This window comes from Apium graveolens, chromosome 2 (assembly GCF_009905375.1).
Source record: "Apium graveolens cultivar Ventura chromosome 2, ASM990537v1, whole genome shotgun sequence".
Taxonomy (NCBI): Eukaryota; Viridiplantae; Streptophyta; class Magnoliopsida; order Apiales; family Apiaceae; genus Apium; species Apium graveolens.
In genome coordinates this window covers 307,828,935-307,840,866 of record NC_133648.1, presented here as the reverse complement: position 1 = coordinate 307,840,866, position 11,932 = coordinate 307,828,935, and positions in this window count along the sequence as shown.

Sequence of the window (11,932 nt, the reverse complement as noted above, 5' to 3'; positions counted from 1 at the left end):
ATAACTAATAAAGAGTAAAGTCTGATTTACTTCAGTACATCTTAGAAATAAGTCATAATTAAAATTTTGCTAAAGAGCTGTCATTATCCTGAAACCTACTGATAAATGAGTTCATGCATGAGTCCACCTCAACTGTTTTTGTGCTAATTTATGCATCTTTTTAAATTCTATTTTACAGTGGCTTCTCAGTGTAAGTGAGTTACGACTGCTTATCAGAATTTATGCTATTATCAGAGTATTTCTCCAGTAATCATAGAGTGTGAAAAGTCACCAAGAAAATATTTTGCTTTTCTAATGCATATTTACTTAATACCAGCTATGCACTTGGGTCGTCCCATTCACATTTTTACTCTAGATCTCAAAGGAGTACCTGATATTATTCTTTGATTCTTTTTCTTCTTCTTTTGATAAGTGAGGTTTATCAGCACTTAGTACATTCAGCAGTTTTACTAGAATCAGAACTTAAACAGATGAGTAGCATTATTCTAATTTGGGACTTAGTAATAAGATGAATAAAGTAAACTAAACTAAGCTCAAGTATCAGAATTTGCTTGTGTCATAAGATTTCCACAGAAATAATTACTTCTTTCATGGGATCATTTGTTTATTGAAGACTAGTAGGTCAGTATCTAGCACAATTATCCTCATAGGATTGAATGATTACTTAAACAGATATATCACTTATTAGAGTTAAGAGATATATATCAGACAACAGTCAGTACTTAAAAACATTTATCAATTAAGCACAGAATACACAAAGAGATTAATTCTGTAAATACTGATCATAAAGTCTGATAACATAGAACAAGTTTAAGCAGATTTAGAGAAAGAACCTGAAATCATTCCAAGTTCATTTACCAATCTTGTAAAGGTAGCTTCACACAGTGGTTTTGTGAAGATATCTGCTACTTGTTGATCTGTGGGAACAAAATGCAATTCCACTGTACCTTCATCCACATGTTCCCTGATGAAATGGTACCTGATGCTGATGTGCTTTGTCATAGAGTGTTGAACTGGATTACCTGTCATAGCAATAGCACTTTGATTATCACAGTAAATAGGGATTTTGAAATATGTTAACCCATAATCCAGTAACTGATTCTTCATCCAAAGAATCTGTGCACAGTAGCTTCCTGCAACAATATACTCTGCTTCTGCAGTTGATGTGGAAATTGACTTTTGTTTCTTGCTATACCAAGAAACCAATCTGCCTCCAAGAAATTGGCAGCTTCCACTTGTGCTTTTCCTGTCAATTTTGCAACCTGCAAAATCTGCATCTGAGTAACCTATTAATTTAAAATCTGATTCTCTAGGATACCATAATCCTAGATCAGCTGTTCCTTTAAGATACTTAAAGATTCTTTTTACAGCTGTTAAGTGAGGTTGTCTTGGATCTGCTTGAAATCTTGCACAAAAACAGGTAGCAAACATGATATCTGGTCTACTAGCAGTTAGATAGAGAAGTGAGCCAATCATACCTCTGTAATCAGTAATATCTACTGAATTACCAGTATCCTTATCCAGTTTTGTTGCAGTGGCCATGGGAGTGGATGCACTTGAACAGTCTTGCATTCCAAATTTCTTCAGCAAGTTTCTGGTGTACTTAGATTGACAAATAAAAGTGCCTTCTTCACTCTGCTTGACTTGAAGGCCCAGAAAATAACTAAGTTCTCCCATCATACTCATCTGATATCTTGACTGCATTAGTTTGGCAAACTTTTTGCAAAGTTTGTCATTTGGAGACCCAAAAATGATATCATCAACATAAATCTGGACCAAAAGTAAGTCCTTGCCATGGTTGAGATAGAACAGTGTTTTGTCAATAGTTCCTCTGTTGAATCCACTTTCCAGAAGAAACTGAGCTAAAGTCTCATACCATGCTCTAGGAGCTTGCTTAAGTCCATAAAGTGCTTTATCAAGCATGTAGACATAATCTGGATGTTTGGAATCTACAAAGCCTGGAGGTTGTTCAACATATACTTCCTCCTCCAATTCTCCATTGAGAAAAGCACTTTTCACATCCATTTGAAAGACAGTAAACTTTTTGTGAGCAGCATAAGCCATGAATATCCTTATGGCTTCTAACCTAGCAACTGGCGCAAATGTTTCATCATAGTCAATTCCTTCCTGTTGAGAATATCATTTTGCAACCAGCCTTGCCTTGTTCCTTGTAATTATGCCATCACTATCAGTTTTATTTCTGAATACCCATTTCGTACCAACAACAGATCTATTCTTAGGTCTTGGCACTAAGGTCCAGACTTTGTTTCTTTCAAATTCATTCAACTCTTCCTGCATTGCTTGCACCCAATCAGCATCTTGAAGAGCTTTTTCCACTTTCTTTGGCTCAGACTGAGAGAGAAAAGAATTGTAAAGACATTCATTCGAAGTACCTGTTCTAGTTCTGACACCTGCATCAGGATTTCCAATTATCAAATCAGGTGTATGTGATTTTGTCCACTTCCTTGCAGATGGAAGGTTTTCTCTAGGACTGGATGCTCCCCCATGATTCATGCTGTCTTCGTTTTCATTTTCTGATGCTCCCCCTGAAACTATGCTCTCTGAGTTGGATTCTTCAGCATTTAGATTTTCAGCAATATCAGTACTTGGCTTATCAGAACTTGACGAATCAGAACTTGAAGAGCCAGATGTGTGTTCTGATGCTTCTTGAGATGTGATAATATCTTGAGTATGCTCCCCCTGCATTGGTGCATCTTCCTTTGATGTAGTCACCACAGTTTCAATAACATCAGAGTTTAATCCATCAGAGTTTACAGTATCAGGACTTAAACTATCAGGACTTAAGGTATCAGAATATGAATCTTCATTTTCAAATCTCAGCTGATCATGATCAATGCAATCTTCAAGTCCAGTGATCTTCTTGTCATCAAAAGAGACATTGATAGATTCCATGACCACTTTTGTTCTCAAATTATAGACTCTGAAGGCTTTTGTGGAAAGTGGATATCCAACAAAGATTCCCTCATCAGCTTTTAGATCAAACTTGGATAGCTGTTCAGGATGAGTCTTGAGAACAAAACACTTACATCCAAATACATGAAAGTATTTCAGATTTGGCTTCTTGTTCTTCACCATCTCATATGGTGTTTTTCCATGCTTGTTAATGAGTGTTGCATTTTGAGTAAAACAAGCAGTCTGCACAGCTTCAGCCCAGAAATAGGTTGGAAGCTTTGCTTCTTCAAGCATTGTTCGTGCAGCTTCAATGAGAGTTCTATTCTTCCTTTCAACAACTCCATTTTGCTGTGGAGTTCCAGGAGCAGAAAATTCCTGCTTTATTCCATGATTTTTGCAGAACTCTTCCATTATCAGATTCTTGAATTCAGTGCCATTATCACTCCTCAAAATTTTCACAGAATCTTTGATCAATTTATCCAGATGTTTGACATGATCAATCAGGATAGATGCAGTTTCACTTTTTGTGTGCAAGAAATACACCCATGTGTATCTGGTGAACTCATCTACTATGACCAACGCATATTTCTTCTTTGCAATAGACATGACATTCACTGGACCAAATAGATCAACATGAAGTAGATAATAAGGCTCAAGAATTGATGATTCAGTCTTGCTCTTGAATGAGGATTTTCTTTGTTTGGCCTTCTGACATGAGTCACAAAGACCATCAGGAGCAAACACTGATTTTGGCAGTCCTCTCACAAGATCTTTCTTGATCAGTTCATTTATCTTGTTGAAGTTTAAATGAGAGAGTTTCTTGTGCCAATTCCAGCTTTCTTCAATTGAGGCTCTACTCACTAAACAGATTGCAGAACCATCAGAACTTGTTGAAAGCTTAGCTTCATAAATGTTACCACGCCTGAATCCCTTCAGAACAACTTTTCCTTTAGATTTACTAACTATTTCACAATGTTCTGCAAAGAAATCAACATGATAACCTCTGTCACAGATTTGACTTATACTCAGTAAGTTGTGTTTAAGTCCTGAGACCAGAGCTACATCTTTAATGATGACATTCCCAAGATTGATATTGCCATATCCCAAAGTTTTTCCAATGTTGCCATCTCCATAAGAAACACTTGGGCCAGCTTTCTCCACAAAGTCTGATAGCAGGGCCTTATTTCCAGTCATATGTCCTGAACATCCACTGTCCAGAACTAAAATATTTTTCCTGTTGCCCTGCAATCAAAAAGACCACTAATTATTAGTTTTAAGGACCCAGACTTGCTTGGATCCTTTGGCCTTTTTAAGTTTGTTAACATTTGCAGCGGATTTAGCATCAGATTTTATGTTAACAGTTTTCTTATCAGAACTTATACTACCAGACTTTGAATCAGAACTTATACTAGAAGGAACAACAGAAACTTTCTTTAAAGAAGGTTTTATTTGATAATAATCATAGTACAAACTATGATATTCCTTACAAGTATAAATGGAATGCCATAAACTACCACAATGAAAACAAGGATTTTGTGGTTTGTATCTAACAGACTGACTCTTAACTCCTGATTTTGAAGATAAGGAGTTAATATTCTTATTCTTCCTGCAAAAAGAAGCCAGATGGTTAGAACTTCCACAGTTATGACATGCTTTCCTAGGAGCATCAGGAACAGATTTATAGTTATTGCTTTTATTCACACCTTCCTTTCCATTCCTGTTTTTCCTAGGTGATTTTACCTTGTTTGCATTCTTAACATCTTTCAGCTTATGCTTAAGCTGCTTCTTTGTCATTAAGCCTATGTTAACTTCAGCTGTCTTTTCCTGTTTTAGTTTGTCAGAAGCTAATTCCTTGTTAACTTCTGATTTCTCATTTTCAGATTTTTCAGTTACAAACTTAACAGGTTTTAACTTCGGCTTTTGCTTATCAACATGCTTAATTTCTACAGTTCCTTTTTCATTTTTACTTTCTCCATAACCTAAGCCCTCTTTCCAGTTTCCACTGCTTAGCAAATTTTGAGTTGTTTTGCCAGAGTTGGTCCAAGTCCTAATAATCTCTCTCTCCTTTTCTAAGTCAGTTTTTAGAGATTCATTCAATTTTAGCACTTCATCCCTAACATAAAAAGCATCATCTCTATCCTTCTGAGTTTGATGAAACATGACTAACTCTTTTTCTAAGAAATCATTTCTTTTCCTAAAAGCAAGATTTTCAGAAGTTAATCTTTCACATGTTAAAGTTTGATCTCTATAACTAACAAACATGGTTTTAAGATATCTTCTCAACTCATTAATATCATCAGTATGAAAAGCATAAGTAGTCTGAGGTACCTTTGTTTCAGCAGCTTCAGAACTGCTCTCAGAACTTGATTTATCAGCATTTGCCATCAATGCATAGTTCTCCTCACTTTCAGAGTCTGAGGTGTCTGTCCAGCTTTTCTGCTTTGTGACATGAGCTTTGCCTTTGTCACTCTTGGTCTTCTTGCAATCAGGAGATATGTGGCCTTTCTCACCACAATTATAACATTTAACATTGGCGTAATCTCCTCTGTCAGACTTTCCTCCTCTTCCTTCAGATCTTCTGAAATTCTTCTTATCAGAACTTATGCCTTTCCTGGAAAACTTCTTTCCCTTCCTGAACTTCCTGTATGCAATCTTTGTGATTCCTTTCACCATAAGAGCACACAGCTTCATCATCTCCTCATCAGCATCAGTTTCAGGCAAGCTTTCAGAATCTGAGTCATCATCATTCTCAGAACTTGATGACTCAGTATCAGACTTTATGAAAAGAGCTTTACCCTTGTCTTTCTTTGAGGAAGGTGCTTTGGGGGATTCCTCTACAGCCTTGAGAGCAACTGTCCTTGACTTTCCTCCTTTCCTCTTGCTTCTTTGTTCCATCTCAAGTTCATGAGTCTTGAGCATTCCATAGATTTCATCAAGAGTTGTTTCATCAAGATTGTAGTTGTCTCTTATTGTTGTTGCCTTCAAATCCCAGCATTCAGGAAGAGCTAACAGGAATTTTAGGTTGGTATCTTCAAGATCATACTCTTTATCAACCAATGACAAATCATTCAAAAGTTTGACAAATCTATCATATAAATCATTCAATGACTCATTAGATTTTGAGTCAAAATGTTCATACTCTTGAGTGAGTATTGTCTTCCTGTTCTTCTTAACTGTTTCAGTTCCTTGGCACCTTGTCTCCAGTGCATCCCATATCTCCTTGGCAGTCTTGCAGTTGATTACCCTGTTTGACATTACATTATCAATGGCACTATGCAGTAAGTGTCGTACCTTGGCATCCTTAGCAATAGATGCTATATCTTCAGCAGTGTAATCACTCTTTTCCTTTGGTACAGTCTTTGCTGCTTCACCTGCAACTACAACAGCGAGCTTGGTAGGTTTGTGAGGCCCTTCCTTGATTCTATCAAGGTATTCTGGATCTGTTGCTTCCAGAAACATGGTCATCCTTACCTTCCATATGGGATATTCAGATGGTCTCAATATGGGAACTCTGATAGTTTCATATCGACTCTGAATTGATGTCTTTGATGATTCCTCAGTTTTGGTAGGCTTAGTTGGAGTTTCTGTGTCAGACATGATTGTGTTTGGATCTTTAACTGTATGTGTGTTAACAGAAGGCTCTGATACCACTTGTTAGGTCACACTTTCACTGTAGAGAGGTTGAATACAGTGTTTATTACAATCAAATCAAACTTCAAGAACTTATATAACAGAAAACAAACTTTATTGAAACAATAAACTCTGTTACAATCTGAAACTGTTATCTCTCAGTGATGAACAAAATATCACGAGAGCTGCTAGGGTTACAGTAAATAATATTCTCGATAATGATAACACTTATAGTGTAAACCCTATGTCTGTGTTTATATATTACACAGTTACAAGATAATCGCTAATTGATATGGAATATAATTCTGCTTCCTAATATATATCAATCAGATATCTTTTCTTCCAAGTATTCCATTCTTTACGGAATTCCTTCTCCATGCATATCTCTTCTTATGTTTATCTTGATCTTCTTAACTTTAATCAGCTACTGTCCTTATCTGATCGTCCTTCAGCACTTAAGTTCTGATATCTATCTCCTGATGCTTATCTCCTGATAACATAAGTACTGATATCCCTTAAGTCCTGACGTCCAGTATAAGTACTGATCAGTTAAGTACTGATTTGTCCTATTCAAATAAGATCTGAAATCTAAACATAAAACATATTAGCCATGACATTATCAAATATATCTAACAACTTGAATCTGCAGTACAAAAACAGGCAGTTAAATACTAAGTCTGCAATTTCAGATGTTGGCACCGAAGTAGTTGGGAAACAAACCTCACTGAGAGAATTTTGTATCAATTACACATGTTATGATGCAATTGCCAAAACTAATTAAAGGGAATGAGAATTTTGCACTTGATGGAGAGGAAACAAAAAGTATGTACCTACAAATATAAGGACCGACCAATGTAATTGAAACCATCATGTGCAAATTCCCAACAGAAGAAGAATAATCAAAAGACTTAAACCTTTCAATTTTGACAACACTAATTGAACCAAAAGACAAAGCCTTTACACATACCGTAGTGGTGCTACACCTAATACAAAATTACAATAGATCACACATACACACACCTAAGAGCTGCTACAACCAATAACATAGGGAAGAATTTCTCTCAAAGGAGCAAAAATAACATTAGACTTTAGAGTATCATTTGTATAAAGAGGCTTTATTTGTAATGGTTACAAAATACATGGACTCTATTAGTAATGGTGGAAACCTATTGTTGAGCACTAAACCAACTTTTCCAGGTAAAGTTTTGATCTTTCGGCAAATACAAATATCATTCATATATAAAGTATGATATGAATCTCAATCAAACTTTTTTACTTGAAGCTATAGCATTTCTATGCTTATAATCCAGGGCACTCACCAACCCTTGTTACTTCGTCCATAGGCCCCTGGCTGCAACCATTATAACCATTGAACATATAAATATTTATGTTGGTTTTTTTCCTTTCAAAATCCGGAACAGGTGACCCAAAGGATAAAAATTACACTTCATAGTTTTTTCATAGAATATTTTTTACTTTATATAAATATTTCAACTGCTCTAATTGCTAAAAAGCTCTAACTACTAAAAGTACGTTGTAGTGATTCATATGCAAGTTAAATACCCCAAAACCAATACCTATTACTATTTAATTTTGCATTATATTGTCAAGAAATCTTATGAACGTGAAGGGCCAAATATAAGATGTGTTTCCGATTAGTGCACGGAGCTATTAAGCCACAAAATTCTACAATAGTAACATCAATTCACAGATATATAGATTGTTAAGGTTTATCTGTAAATACAAAATATTAAGTCATAAAATTATACAATAGTAATATCAATTTACAGGAAGAAATTCTGAGTTGTTGTACTTGTACTAAGTTTTACCCAGACACTGTAAAGTCTCAAAAGATCACACCTAATATTTTAGAATACTGAAATTTTTATATTTGGCCTTATTTTTTGAGCAACCTAAAGTTTTGAGTCGAATAAAATTAAAACCATAGATATTGTTCTTAAGAGGAACAGTGGAGTTAAAGACATAATTGGCTATGTAATATATAATAGATGATGTCAAAGAATTATGCCTCTGAAGAATGTTAAAGATTACTGAAGGTAATAATATCATCAACAGCAGGCAAGAGCAGAATATCAAAGGATGGAAGATTTCTGAATATAAAAGCTGGCTCTTTGTCAAGTTATAGGATAGGGATGTTAGCTAGATATCATAAGCCAGATTTGCTGAAACTAATAGAGGCTCTAGCTGACACCCCCATTCTAGAAGAATTGAAAAATACTTGTGCAAATTAAGAACATAATTGAGAAAGAATCAGACAGCTCAGTATTTACTTAATTATTGTAAACTGTCCAATGTACAAGTGTTGTATCAGCTTTTGTATCATTTTATTTTCATTCTTTAACTTGGGGCTAGTCTTGTTAACATGCATGAATTTGTGATAAGCAATCTTCTCACAAATTGGGGGAGATTGTTGTGCAAGACATGCCTGTATCATAACAAGACTAAGTCATACTGACAACCCTAAGATTAGTTGTATTGTAAACTTAATCTGTAATTCACACTTGTAACACTTAATGTCTGTAAAATGTAAATGGAGCAGACTGGAGCATTTTTCTCTAAACAGTGTCAAGCCTAAGAATTTTATCTGGAAGAAGATCAAGAAGATCATGCCTCAGAAGAATTATGAAGAAGCTTGGAGTTAAATAAATCTGTTTGGTGTAAAACATTATAAGTCAATATCTCTACAAGTCACAGAATTAGTGTTATAGAGAAATCATTCGAGAACTCCAGAATGACTTATCGAGAAGTCATTTAAACTCCAGAGAGTACCGACGGATGAGTAATATCTACCCGACGGATGAGCAATATCTACTCGACGGATGAGGAATGTCTACTCGACGGATAAACCATCACTACTCGACGGATAAACCATCACTACTCGACGGATAAACAACATCCACCGGGTATAGATAACTCAGGAATTGTCTGTCGAGAACTCATAGATATCGACAAGTATACATTCATTAAAGAACTCTGAGTTATCGATAAGCCAAAGTCCATTAGAGAACTCTGAGTTATCGATAAACCAAAATTCACTAGAGAACTCAGAGTTGTCGATAAGTCTAGGAAATAATGAAGTTTCAGAGATATCGACAAGCCATCATGCCTATCGAGATGTCGAGTTCTCTACGGCTTAATTGGAGATCTCGAAGTGAAGAAATTTCTCTAAGTACAGAATTACAGAACAGTTCAATATCCAAGGTTGCAAATCAACAAACAATTCACACAGCTGGATTGACAAGTCTACAAAAAGCAGCTTGAGAGATGTGCAAGATCAACGACAAAGATTAACTGACAGAGGAGATTAAAGTAATAACGGGAAGCTAAAGATATGCTAAGCCAGAAATGGAAGATTTGCTTTTCTATAAATAGAAATGACAAGTGACAGTTTAGAAAAGATAATGGCATGTTTATTTATCCACCGTGTAAACCAGCAGTTAACTGAGTTATAAAGTTAACACTGGTCCTCTAGTTAAAAAAAGAAGAACAATCAGATTAGAAAATTGTGTGTGTTCTCTCTCAAGAAAGAAGCTAAGTTCTAAAACAAGAACTTAGAGATTTTGTAGCAAAACACTGCTTGATTTTTAATATAAAATTAAGTGAGTTTTGAAGATCTTTATTTTACATATTTGCTCAGCTATTTATGATTAACATCCATTCTACTAAATCATTAACAACAACCAATTGCTAAAGCCTAAGTCGATCGAAAATCATACATTTAACCCAAAACACATTCACCCCCCCCCCCTCTGTGTTGTATTCATACCTAACAAGCTATGCTTCAAACAATCAATTTTAAAATCAACGAAGATTCTGGAAAAATAAATAGCTACCTGGGAGTTTTAATTTTAATGTTGGAAAGATAAGAAAACTCCATAACTACATCAGTTGAGAGCAAAGTTAACAATACCACCAAGATGATTACAAGACTGCAATTAACATTAACTCATCTGTGTAGAAAAGTATTGCGGCAAAAATTATGCTCACAAGAAACAATGAAGCATAATCACAGTAAATGGGCAATATTCAAAAATGAAGAAACATATACGAAGAAACAAACATATTTGAACAATAATCACAAAGGGCCAACCCTCAGAAATATAAAAAAATATATATACATATATGAACATATAAGTAGAATGTTACCTTTTTGATGAGCAGCCCGTGAAATAATTCAATCAAACCTAAACAGTGACATGATGACATTGATGTGTAAAATAACTACAAGTGCACATCGGTTAATTGTAGCAAATACAGGTCGATCCACAGAGACTATGAATTTTCAAAACCCTAACAATTTAAATCAGGCGAACTAGACAATAAGATTTGAGAGGAGTTTGAATTAACCTAATTAGCAAATAGATCAAATAATATGGAAAGCCTAGGAATCCGAATCCGTTAATCAATCACAATTAATATCAACTCGCCCTAAAATCAATTCTCTTTTCTTCACTAATAAATTTTAATTAACGAGATAAGAATATACTATGAAACTTGTTATCTAACAATAACCCATCAAAACTTCATGGAGCAAGCATAAGTTATGAAAAATAAACCTGGTAATAATAATAATAATATATCAAAATCACTTTGTTAATTAAACAATTAAGCACCAAGAAAAAATCATGAGAATCAAATAATATGAACGAGAAGATATCAAAGCAAATAAATTAACTTCATCTTCATACTAAGGAACAAATTTAGCTACACATGATAAAAAGATGAACAAAACAAATAACTAATTGAATGTCTTGGGTGTTGGAATGTTGAATGTGTAAAATACAAGAGGGGAGACCCATATATATAGGGAAAATATGAGGGTTGGGTTCTTGGAATACAAGTAGGATTCTAATTGAACCAAAAGACCAAGCCTTTACACATACTGTAGTGGTGCTAAACCTAATACAAATTACAGTAGATCACACATACACACACCTAAGAGCTGCTACAACCAATAGCATAGGGAAGAATTTCTCCCAAAGGAGCAAAAATAAGATTAGACTTTAGAGTATCATTTGTATAAAGAGGCTTTATTTGTAATGGTTACAAAACACATGGACTCTATTAGTAATGGTGGAAACCTATTGTTGAGCACTAAACCAACTTTTCCAGGTAAAGTTTTGATCTTTCGACAAATACAAATATCATTCATATATAAAGTATGATATGAATCTCAATCAAACTTTTTTACTTGAAGCTATAGCATTTCTATACTTATAATCCAGGGCACTCACTAACCCTTGTTACTTCGTCCATAGGCCCCTGGCTGCAACCATTATAACCATTGAACATATAAATATTTATGTAGGTTTTTTTCCTTTCAAAATCCGAAACAGGTGACCCAAAGGATAAAAATTACACTTCACAG